Consider the following 12752-nt stretch of genomic DNA (forward strand, 5'->3'; position numbering starts at 1 on the left):
AATCTGCTGTCAACATCCATGTGCAGATTTTGGTGGGAATGTTAAGTTTTCAACACCTTTGAGTAAACACCAAGGAGCATGACGGCTGGTATGGTAAGAGTGTGTTTAATTTTGTAAGGAACTGCCAAACCATCTTCCAAAGTAGCTGGGCCATTTTGCATTCCTATCAACAATGAATGAGAGTTTCTGTTGTCAGCATTTGGTGTTGTCAGTCCTGGATTTTGGCCATTCTAGTAGGTGTGTAATGGTGGAACTGTTGTTTTATGCCCCAGGGTGTTGAGAATCGTTTTCATTTGTTAAGTTGTGTACTTGTCTGACATTAGGGGCTCCAAATATTACTGGGTTTGGGGTGAGTGTTCACTTACCGGTTGCTCACAAGCAGATAAGACCCAGACACCCTCCCTTCCACTAGTGCTCTGCAATGTCCACTGCACCTGGCTTCTTCTATATGTGAGTCTCAACCATGTGACTTGACTTAGTCTTCCTGGCTCTGCTCTCAGATGTTTCTTATCAAGATTTGGCAACTCAGCTCAGAACTTGCAAGTTCCTGACCTCAATTTCTATGTACCACATTTATTTTCTTTTGGGACACATATTAGGATTAGAATTCAATTTCAGTTGTCTCTCCAGCTTGACATCAAGGTTTTGTGTCCTTTCATTGGACTGTACCCTAACTGTCATCTCAGTAATCACAGTTCATAAAGAAGGACCCAAATTCCCTGCGCTGACAATTAATTTGTCCTGTTTTATGAAGGTAAAGTGAACTTAAAGAAATTGGTTCAGAATCACATAGCACGTGACTAGAAAATGTAAAAATGCAGGGAAGGTGAGGGAAGTTCCTAAGTGTTCTTAGTTGTTAGGAGAAGTGGAGCTTAAAAGAAAAAAATTAAACAGAGATCAAACATCATGGAAAGGTATATTTGGGTAAAGAACTTAAAAGTCTTTTTCCTGAAAAATGGCAGAAACATTTTAATTCCGTTTTGGAAAGGAATGCTTTATAAGTCATAGTACTTCAACTTGGGCTTTAACCAGGCAAAACAAGAATTAAAATCAGACTTAACATGTCTGAAACACATTTTTTTTTTCCCCTGAAGCCATTCTCTCCTTTTGCCTCTCCTGCTTTTTTTCTCCTGGGTCTGCATGTTCCCAGACACCAAGCTAGAGAGGTCAGTGTCATCTTTTAGTCTGTCCACATTGACATGCAATCCATTGCCAGTTGCTGCCAATTTTGCCTTGGTCATTCTCATGTTTGCCCCTGTCTTTCCATTTCATGGTCACTGTTCTTTGCTTAGGTCATTTTACAAAACTCTTAATCTATGTACTTCAAGTACACATGTGGGCAGACTCCTCTCTAATATACAGTCCCCACAGGTCATCAGTATGCTCAAAAAGTTCAATGACAATTCCATACCTGCTGGATTTAGAATAGATTCCCTCATTCCCTCCAGCACCAGCCCTACTGGTTTTGGTTTTCCCTGAATATATACTGCCACAGAACATTGACCCAAGCTGTTTCTGCTGCTTGGAAGGCCTTCTTTACCCCATTCCTTTTGTTTTGTTTTTTTTTAAAGATTTATTTATCTAGGGGTGCCTGGATGGCTCAGTCAGTTAAGCGCCTACCTTTGGCTTGGCTTATAATACCAGGGTCCTGGGATGGAGCCCCATGTCAGGCTCCCTGCTCAGCAGGGTGCCTATTTCTCCCTTTCTCTTTGCCAATGGCCCCTGCTTATGCTCACTCACTCTCTCTCTCTCTCTCTCTGTCTCAGAAAGAGAGAGAGAGTACAGCAGGGTAAAAGGAGGGGATGTAGCTTGGGGAGTGAAGGGGAGGGGTGGAAGGAGAGGGAAAGAAGCTCAAGCAGACTACCCACTGAGCATGGAGCCCTACTTGGGGCTTGATTTCGAGACCAACATCTGAACCAAAAACCAAGTGAGACACTCAACTGACTGAATCACCCAGCTACCCTTATTCCCATTTTTTTTTTTAAAAGATTCTATTTATTTGACAGAGAGAGAGAGAGAGATCACAAGTAGGCAGAGAGGCAGGCAAAGAGAGAGAGGGGAAGCAGGCTCTCCGCTGAGCAGAGAGCCCGAGGTGGGACTTGATCCCAGGATCCCGAGACCATGACCTGAGCCGAAGGCAGAGGCTTAACCCACTGAGCCACCCAGGTGCCCCCCTTATTCCCATTTTTATTATCAGTTTGTTGGTATATACTACATTAGGAGTTGGCAAACTGCACCCTGAGGTCCAAACCTGGCCCCCCGGCCTGTTTTTATAGATAAATTTTTATTGGAGCAGGGTCACACCGATTCAAGTACATTTTTTATGGCGTCTTTTGCACTGAAACACCCATGAGTAATTGCAACAAACACCCTATGGTCTGCAAAACCTAAGATATTTACTTCCTAGTCCTTTACAAAAAATTGTTTGCGGAGTCCTGCAATACATCCTTAGAAATTATAAACTTCCCTGACTGAATATCCAATTCAATGTGTTTTTTAAAAAACTTGTTGAGGGGCACCTGGGTGGCTCAGTTTGTTAAGCCACTGCCTTAGGCTCAGGTCATGATCCCGGAACCCTGGGATTGAGTTCCACATCAGGCTCCAGCTCCACAAGGAGTCTGCTTCTCCCTCTGACCTTCTTCCTTCTCATGCTCGCTCCCTCTGTCTCTTTTTCAAATAAATAAATAAAATCTTAAAAAAAAAAGAAAAAACTTTTTGAGTCCTTACCATTGCTAAATATACAAAACCAGAAAAGATATGGACCATCCCTTAAGGAGCTATAACTGCGTGAAATCTATAACAAAACTATAAATGAATTATTTCTCTAAACCATGACTTGTAAAATAATATCACACATAGGTAATACCTAGAAGCATCAAATAGGGAGTCATGAATCGTTTTGATAGGGAAGCAAAGTGGTGGGAAAGGAGTTTAATAGGTTACATTTTTGAAAAGATGTACAGGAATTTATCATGGAGACCAGGGGCCAAAGTCATTCCAGATAGAGGAACAACATATATGAAGCTGGAGGAACATAGCAGTGTGGTTCCTTTGGGGAACATCAGGTACGCCCTTATGGAAGCAAAATGTAAAGAGAATGGGCTTTGGGGTCAGATTAACCTGGGTTCAAATCTTGATTCTGCTACTCATTAGCCGTATGACCTTGAGCAAGTTCTGAGCTTCTATTAGTCCATTCTTTCATCTAGCAGTATTAATGGAGATTAACTAATGTGGTGTAGGTAAATGTGTCTGGCACAATGTTTGACACAGAATGTATGTGCCTCCCCCAAAAATAAAATAAATAAATGTAGCTCTTATTACAAGAAAAAAAAAAAAAAGAAAGAAAAAATTCATGTAGGTTGGCATGGGATAGGAATAGTAAAGAAAGACTCTCATTAGCTCAAAATAAAATATCTCAGTCTCTATTCTTTCAATAATTGTTATTCTTCTCTGTATAATATATGGTGCGTGTTGTATATGTTGATCTAATCCTTCTTTCCAAATTGTGATCTCCTTGAGGGCAAGGATCTTTCCTTATTCTTTTCATGTTGGAACTGTGTCATATCTAAAACATGCCTCTGATGAATACTTGTTGAATTTCTAAGTTTTAGATTGCAAAGATATTTTCACAATAGTCAACCCTGTATTTTATATGAAACTGAGACCAATGGGCTGTAACATGTTTGACTTTTTCAAGTTTTCCCAGGTTGATGATTGCAAGTCTCACTTGTAGCTTCCAAGAAGATAAAATTCATTTCTATTCTTCTTTCCCCTCTTCCTTCATACTCTCATTCAGGTGAAATTTTGCCTTTTAGAGACATTCTTCACCCCACCTTTCAGGTATCCACTCCTCTGGCAGATATGGTCTGTATTTGCTGTTACACTCACAATGAAATACTCAAGATTTGTATCATACCTCTTTCCAGTGGGCCATGAAAATAGAATAATCAGGAGTGGCTTGTTGGAGGAGTTTTAGACATCAGGAAAAAATCAGTATGTCTTCAGATCCTTTCACAAAAGCAAACACAGCTCGCCAGAGATAAGGCAGTCCCATGGTCCTAGAAATAACAGGACCTTTGGTTATAGCAATATTAATAGTTATCATATATATAGTCAGAGCCCACCACGTGGTAGACACTTTGTATGAGTAGTGTCTTTCCCTCTCAACACCCATGCATGTTACTAGTCCACTTTCACAGATGGGAAAACTGAGGCTCAGAAAAGTTAGGCAACTTTTACATGGTCACACAGCTAAGAGGAAAACCCAGACCTGCCTACCTCATCAGAGCACCTGACAGTGCCCTTTGATTGCCCTGTAACTGGGAAGAAGGTTAGATAATATTTCAGGTTTTAGTTCCCTGCTGTGCATTCCTCTTTTCCAGAATTTTCCAAGAAGATGATCCTTGGAGTATTTGCCTGAGAGGAAGACTAGCTATTTAATATGCAAAGTTCTGTGCAAAACAAAAACACACAGTTCCCTGTTGAAAAAGCAGAAGTTGGGGTGGGGGAGTGCCATTAAAAGTATTAAAAGATAACTTTTTTCTTTGTTCTGTGGTTTATCTCTTGACTTGTCATAGTATGTTTTGTTTATTATTAAATGTCATTCTCAATAGACAAAAATTAAAATTTTAAGTTACTAGCATGAATTTCACTGTTCATTTTTACACTGTACAATGTCAGGGTTTTTTTTTTTTTGTAATTTTATTTTTTCAGTGTTTCAAGATTCATTGTTTATACACCACACCCAGTGCTCCATGCAATATGTGCCCTCCTTAATACCCACCACTAGGCTCACCCTCCCTTCTAAAACTCTTTTAGTTTGTTTCCCCGAGTCCATAGTCTCTCATGGTTTGTCTCCCACTCTGATTTTGTCCCCTTCATTTTTCCCTTCCTTCTCTTAATGTCATCCATGCTATTCCTTATGTTCCATAAATAAGTGAAACCATATGGTAATTGACTTCTCTGTTTGACTTATTTCACTTAACATAGTCTCCTCTAGTCCCATCCAAGTTGATACAAAAGTTGGGTATTTATCCTTTCTCATGGCCGAGTAATATTCCATTGGGTATATGGACCACATCTTCTTTTTGTTTTGATTCAACATTCAACAAACATTGACCCAGTAGCTGTCCTGAGCCAGAGCCCTTTTAGGAGTGGGAGGGTGCAAAGGTAAGGAGACCATAGTCACTATCCTCAAAACAGTCATGGTCTAGTGCCTTCTAAGCCTAGAACATTGTTACTGAATGTATCATTAAAATAAAGAAATGTCTTAGGCAGCTCCCTCTTTTTGCTACTTCCTACAGAAGAAGAAGTGTGGTTTATTGAGATAAATATAAGGGCAAGTGCACTGGGGTCATTTTCCCAGATCAGCTCTCTATACTCTCTTTAAGGGGTGATGTTTCTAACACAAGCTGCACCCTACATTCAAATAAGTAAGTATTTCCCTTAATCCTGAATGCTTGGTCAGAATTTTTGAAACCCTCTAACTACAGTTTTCTAACTGATTTCCAGACTTAACCTCAAAGAATTATACAAAGTTTCTGGTGTCTGTGGCTTCTCCAATTTCCCTCAATTCTTAGTTGACCACTTCACTGCATTGAAGTTCTCTCATCTTGCATTTTTAACTTCTTCTCTTAAGAGCATTCTTGATCTCAATGCCAAGGGTACAGAGTGGTTCCAGTTTTAAATTTGAACAAGCAAAAGATCTGGCTTGAATGGTTATAAAGTGGTAGACATACTTGAATATCATTCCTGAGGTGATAGTTCAACTGTAAAGAATTGTAGTTAAAAGGACACTTCTCTGCAGTGGTGGCAGCCTGAGGGGTAGCTGAGGGAAGGATTTACCCTTTATTTAAAATCAGGTTAGTTTGTGATTTGGGGGATTGAATGATCATCAACAATCCTACTTCATCATGGCCAAAGTTCTGTGTTATACTAATCAGTCACTCATTTATTCAACAAATAGTTTCTTATATTTTTGCCACATCTAAATTACTGGGCTAAAGCCTGAGAATACAATGGACAACAAAACACAGCCTCTGCCCTCAGGGTAGGAATTATAAAAGAAGGGTAATCCGAAGAAAGAAGAAAATAAGAATATGGGAAAAGCTGGCAAATCTGGTTTTGAGGTGGAACTGACTACTTTCTGAAATAAGGAACAGTGAAGTATCTCAATCAGTGGTTTTCAAATTTTAAAGAATCCTCAGATTCTGTAGGTCTGAGGCTAGCCAAGAATTTGCACTGTATTTTTTTGAGGGGAGAAGGGGCAGAGGTAGCGGGATAGTCTCAAACAGACTCCCCACTGAGTACGGAACCCAAAGTGGGGCTCGATCCCATTACCCTGAGCCAAAATCAAGAGTCAGATGTTTAACTGATTGAACCACCCATGCCTGTCCTCCCCACCCAAGAATCTGCATCTTAAACAAGTGCTATAGGTGATTCTAATACAGAGTTCTTCAGGGTACTGTTCAAAAAGATAGTTATTTGAGCCACATTATATTTCCATTTCCATTTGTGTGACTCCTGAAAAAAAAAAAAAAAGCAGTGTTACTGTTTTTCATAAAAAGAGGCACAATTGGATAACATGGTGCAGAAAAAAAAGACCATCACTCACTTTCATTTTCTTACTATGAAATTAATCCCAAGGTTTTCTATGATGTCCCATGGACATTTGTTAAAAGAGACTGATTGCTACCTTGGGGCTTGCCTCAAGACCCGCCATTTTGTGAAGATCTGAACCATGCTAATGATCAACAAATACTTTTGTAGAACAGAATCCTGGGTTTTTTGTTTTGTTTGTTTGTTTTTTGAGAATTTGAAAACGAGATGCAAATGAGAGTGTACATAAATATAATAAGACCACTTTCACTTTAACAGAATATTTCATTCAATTTCCTTAGTCTAGTAAATCATTTTTTTAAGATATAAGTATTTAGTAATATTTTAAATACTTACTTTTAAAAACCTCAATATTGATATTTTTGAATGAACATTTTATTAGAACACAATCTAATTCATAAATCCAGACCATGAAAGACTCTGTTGATAATCATAGTCATGAAGGGGCTACCAATCCACCTTAATAGTATTATATCAATCAACCAACCAGAGACCAAACTTCAATTTTTAAACAGCCTGTTAAATAATTAAACAGCATATCAAATTATGGTTTGGATAACTATCACAGCTTAATTTTTTAAACACTCTTAAAAAAAACAAAAAAGCAAAACCTGTAATTGTTCATTAGAGGGAGTTTTGAGGCCAAAAAACGCAAATGCAAGTCACGTGGAAATCCTGAAAGGAACTTGGCTTGAAACAAGGAATGGACTTGCTGCTGAAAATAGCAGTCAATGGGACTGTACCGGAAACATGTACACAGATGCAGTAGACTTTAATAGTAAACATGTTGATGACCTTTCTCTCTTTACATCAGTTTTACATGCTTTCATAAATGCCCCTGCTTTAACTGATTTCACGAGTGATTTCACTATTTCTTGCTATGGCCGCAAATGACGAGCCTTCGTCATTTTAAAAGCTTCTGGCTTTTAAAAACACCAGACCTGGAGCTTCAGAAGAAATATCAATCGTTACATCTGATTTCCCATTTTTCTTGACACAAATCCCTTTGTCCTACAACTGAAAGAAAGCCGTTAGATATTCGATGATGGTTCCCAATGCCTGTTAAGTGCTGCATTTTCCCCTGAGATTTGCTGGAGAAGTTTGAAGGTGGTGCCAGTTATTTCTTTCATGGATTCCATTATTCTGTGTTCCAAATAACATTAAATAGTAGTCAAAACCCAACATTTATGTGATGTAGGTGTTATCTCTGCAGTGTTGTTCTTTCTTGGTGTTTTAAAAAATAATGTTTTCCATTTACATGACTTCGATTCAATTCTACATAATAAAATCATCTTTGGCTGAGAAGGTATAATGGCAAAATTCCTATAATCACACAAGACTATACATTTTACAATGGCATAGCTAATTGCATTTCTTAAGGAATAAAATGTTCCGGAGTTCTTTATTTTGAGGTTGAGCCAGATGAGAGCATGGCCCAGGGAATCCAGAAAGAATTGAATCCGAAATGCTTAATCAGCTTTAAGTCTGCTCATCAGCATTGTGGCTCAACTGAAAGATAAATCCTAGTGGCCGGAACTTGAATTTATTACACCAGTTCAATCAAAACACTGCTTAATTCAGTGACCATCTCCCTTAACTCATTAATTCGACTGGGCAAGGAAGGCAGAGTGTGAAGCAAAAGGGTGCTGGTAAACCCAGTTTGTAGTTCCAGTTGTCACTACTAGTTATGTGGTCTTGAGAAAAGCATGTCACCTCTCTGTGCCTTCATTTCCATAAAATGATGGAAATGGCATTTGATAATCCCTAACATCTCTGCCGGCTGGAAAATTCAATAAGTCATTGAAAGCGCTCGTTCCACCAGCATCATTAAAAGGCAACTCCGAAAAGAGGGGATGGATGAAGGATGTCAAAGACCTTGGCCTCCTGACATGCTCCTACTCTTCTTTGTACAAAATGACCAACTCATTCCAGACGACCCAGTGTATTCATTTGGGGTTGACATCGTCCCAATCTCTTTGGGTAGGGAATGAGATGAGGCCCTCTCTAACCTTCCCGAACCAGTTATTACCGTAACCTAAATGCAGCTGGCTCAAAACATCAGTGATGAGAAATTTAGACCTGGGAAAGTGCCAGAAGAGCAGTCTCTTCTTCCTCCCTCTGAGTTCTGCAAAGATAACCAAAATCTAAACAAGATAAATAGATGATAGTGGAGGCAGGAGCATTGAGGGGGTGGAAAGAGGGGGATCTAATTACCATCCGCAAATGTACCTTTATCTGCAGGTGTCAGGGTCTGTGAATTCAGAATCTCCATAACCAGCCAACCAAAAGGAGAACATTTTCACACATAACATGTGAAAACTAGATTACATTTACATTTCTTGGCCTGTCTGAGGATATATACATATGGATTTAACAAAACAAGTCTCAGTCTTCAGAATGTGGCTGAGTATGGCTGCTTCGGTAAATGTTAAACATAGCGATTCCAGGGCTAGGCTGGGTTTAAATTTCAGCCTTAATCCATCCCCAAGGTTATTGATATATTTTTTTTTTCTATAGTGTGTTAGCACGGAGTCTAATTCTAAAGCATTTCCTTGTGAGAAGTGAATATTTTAAAGATCTGGCCCATTCAATGCATCCATTATTTCCATTATAACTGTTGTTCCTCTAGACTGTAGATAGCTCTTGGATCCTTAGAAATATCACAAGATTTTTCACTGTGCAGGGACTACATATTCAACATATAGGAGACTTAAGTCAAAGCTGGAGTCGAAAATGTAACATTTTGAAGCCAGAAGCAGATAAACACCGTCTTACTCACAATAGGATACCTTAGAAGGCAATGTGGTAAAGAGCAGAGGTCCTGGGATTTTTGTTTTCCTTAACTTGGCCTGGATGTACTCTCAGTTCTAGCATAAACTCTGTAGATTTGGGGAATTAACTAAAATATCAAGGAGCTCAGTTCTGTCATCTGTAAAATAGGTCTGATGCACTCCTCACCCTCTTACATAGGCAGTATTGAGATCAAAGGAGCAATTCGATGTGGAATATGACAGTAGGTTTATTATATAGGAGTAAACTTGATGAAAACAACCCTTTGCTAAAATGCAGTGTCTACTGAGCTTTGACTCTCCATCCTGGAACTATTATTAACATGTCATTTGGGGGTTCATTTATTCCAGGTGTCAATCACAACCCAAAATTTTTTTTTTCCTAATGAAAGAAATAATTGAGAATGAACCAATATACTACAGAATAAGAACGAGAAACAGTTCGCTCTAAGTTAATTCTGTAAGTTATTACAAACAGTAATTTGTTATTACAAACAGTAATAGTGTGGGCCTGGTGTTAACACCCAGTTCTTCCTTATTGGAGAGCTGGTAATTTCTCTGCCTTTTGTGATCTGGAACCCTTATCTGTCCATCTCTTGATTTTTCATCTCTCTGTGTTTCCTGTAATTATCCAGACTGGTTGAAGTGGTTGGTTCCCTCTAGCTTGTCATTTGCAGCTTAACTACAGATTATTTCTGTATTCCATGGAATTCCCATTGGTGAGTTCCACATGTCTGCTGTCCTTTGGGAGACTCTGAAAAGCTGGCTATTTCCTACAGGAAACAGTGCTTCTGTTAAATGTGCTTCCTGTTGTGCATGGTTCTATTTGCTGGATGTCTACTGTGTGTGAAAGTTTGTTTGGTGCCCACAGGAGGCAAATATGTGGAGGTATTATTACCTGGGAAGAACACATAATCCACCTCTCTATCCTTTCCTGTCCAGGATTGAATTTTTCTGAGCTGGTGTTTTTTGTTTTGTTTTTGTTTTATTTTATGTATTTAATATACTCTTCACAAGGGTTCCACCAGAGACTTCATTTAAAAAACAGAAATAAAGCAAAAGTGACACCACAGCTTAAGATAGAGTCCTAAACAGACCCGAAGGAAAGGACAGACCATCTAAAGAGAAAATCAAAAGACGACACAAGGACAGAGGCTGGCTTCTTGTCCAGAGACCTGCTTTGAGCCGGTTTCTCGCAGCTACTTCTTCAAGGCCATGGGGTTTCTCCAGAGCTCGGCAGCATGTGTGTTCAAAGGGCTATCAGTGTTTGGTTCTCCTGGCAGGCTCCCGATGGATGGTAGGATGGTCCTGATATCACGGGGTGGACCACTTGTCCTTCCGGATGTCCAGACAGATGTTACCCTATGTGTCCACACTGAGGTGATAGCAGGAACTTAAGAATGTCACCATGGGTGCATAGGAAGGGTAACCTCCCCACCCTGGGGGTAGGGGGTGTAGACAGGGAGACAGGAACTCCAAGAACATGACTGTAATTCCCCGACCTGGTTTGTGAGGTTAGGAAGGGTGGGATATGCCCACGTTTGGGGCAAGATGGAGAATCATTCATTTATGGAAAATGACTTGAAAAGGACCCCTCTGCTGTGCAGAACTCAAAGGTACTTCCTGGCCTTCTTTGGTCTCCTGCTCCCATTCTCATTGTAACTGTCACTTACTGAGTACCTACTAAGTGCCAAGTACTTTATACTTTATATATGTGTGCCTTCCTAAAATCCTTATAAAGATTCTTTAAGGTATCTTATTGTACAGATGCAGAATCACGCATGGAAAGAGACAACATTCCCTCTTCCTCAAGGTCACGTGGCTAGTTGGACTCTGGTTATGTTTTAATCCTAGTCCTATGCATCTGATGCCAAAGCTGATGATTTAATCACACCCCTCCAACGTGGCCCTTGCCCACCCCAATGGTGGTCCCCCCAGGATTCTAATGTGTAACTTTTTAATGTCCTTTTTTAAGGTGATTATATTTCATAGTTAAACATTTTCATTAAAAATAAGGTCTCATTAAGTTTTATTTCCAAACTGCAGCTTAGCAGTACTGTGATGGAGTCTTTCCTTCAGGCCCTTAAAAAGTGTTACCAGCAACGGCCACGGTTGCCAAAGTGTGGAAGGAACCAAGATGCCCTTCAACGGACGAATGGATAAGGAAGATGTGGTCCATATACACTATGGAGTATTATGCCTCCATCAAAAGGGCGAATACCCAACTTTTGTAGCAACATGGACGGGACTAGAGGAGATTATGCTGAGTGAAATAAGTCAAGCAGAAAGAGTCAACTATCATATGGTTTCACTTATTTGTGGAGCATAACAAATAGCATGGAGGACATGGGGAGTTAGAGAGGAGAAGGGAGTTGGGGGAAATTGGAAGGGGAGGTGAACCATGAGAGACTATGGACTCTGAAAAACATTCTGAGGGGTTTTAACTGGTGGGGGGGGTGGGGTTGGGGGAACCAGGTGATGGTATTAGAGAGGGCACGGATTGCATGGAGCACTGGGTGTGGTACAAAAACAATGAATACTGTTATGCTGAAAATAAATAAAAAATAAATTTTAAAAAATGTTACCAACATGTGTTATTAGCATTGTACATTCTCAGAGTGAGACTTGGCACTAAACTACTAACTTGTTGTTTAATTTCCTCTGCAGCATCTTCACTAACAAGCTTTACCTCTGTACAACGTGTTCCACTGTCTGCCTGGGCTTCCCACCCCCCCTGGACAATTGAGGCTGTGAGAATGAATTTCTGGTCACAGAGCCCAAAGGCTGGTATTAAACTGGGAAGGAGCAGGCCAACAAAGTCATATGCAACATTTGGACACTGATTGTAATTGAGTCATGAGAATTTGCATTGAGACATCTCTTCTCTTGCCCTTGCTTGTTGAGATTACTAGCCACTAAAATGTAAGAATATGAACTTTCATAAAGGTTTACTACTCTACCCTTTGCATTCTTCCCCCAAGGGGGAGTCTACCTGGGACTGGTAGGATTCTGAGAAATTCTGCTTTATAACTACAATACATTGTGATTCTTTATCAATGATTAGTGATGATAGCGAGCTAACATTTCTTTATGCATTATCAGGCATTCTATTAAGCATTTATGGCATTTTTAAATTCAACCCCACAAAGGAGAAATAACTACCTATGGGTGTGTTGAAGAGTAAATGAGATAAGACAGAAAAAGCACTTGAAACCATGCCTGGGGTGCCTGGGTGGCTGAGTGGGTTGAGCATCTGACTCTTGGTTTCAATTTAGATCATGATTTTGGCATGGTGGGATCACGCCCTGCCTCTGGCTCTATGCTCAGCATGGAGTCTGCTTGAGA

Source organism: Mustela putorius, unplaced genomic scaffold, assembly GCF_011764305.1.
Source record: "Mustela putorius furo isolate JIRA1106 unplaced genomic scaffold, ASM1176430v1.1 tig00000640_pilon_pilon_pilon, whole genome shotgun sequence".
NCBI lineage: Eukaryota > Metazoa > Chordata > Mammalia > Carnivora > Mustelidae > Mustela > Mustela putorius.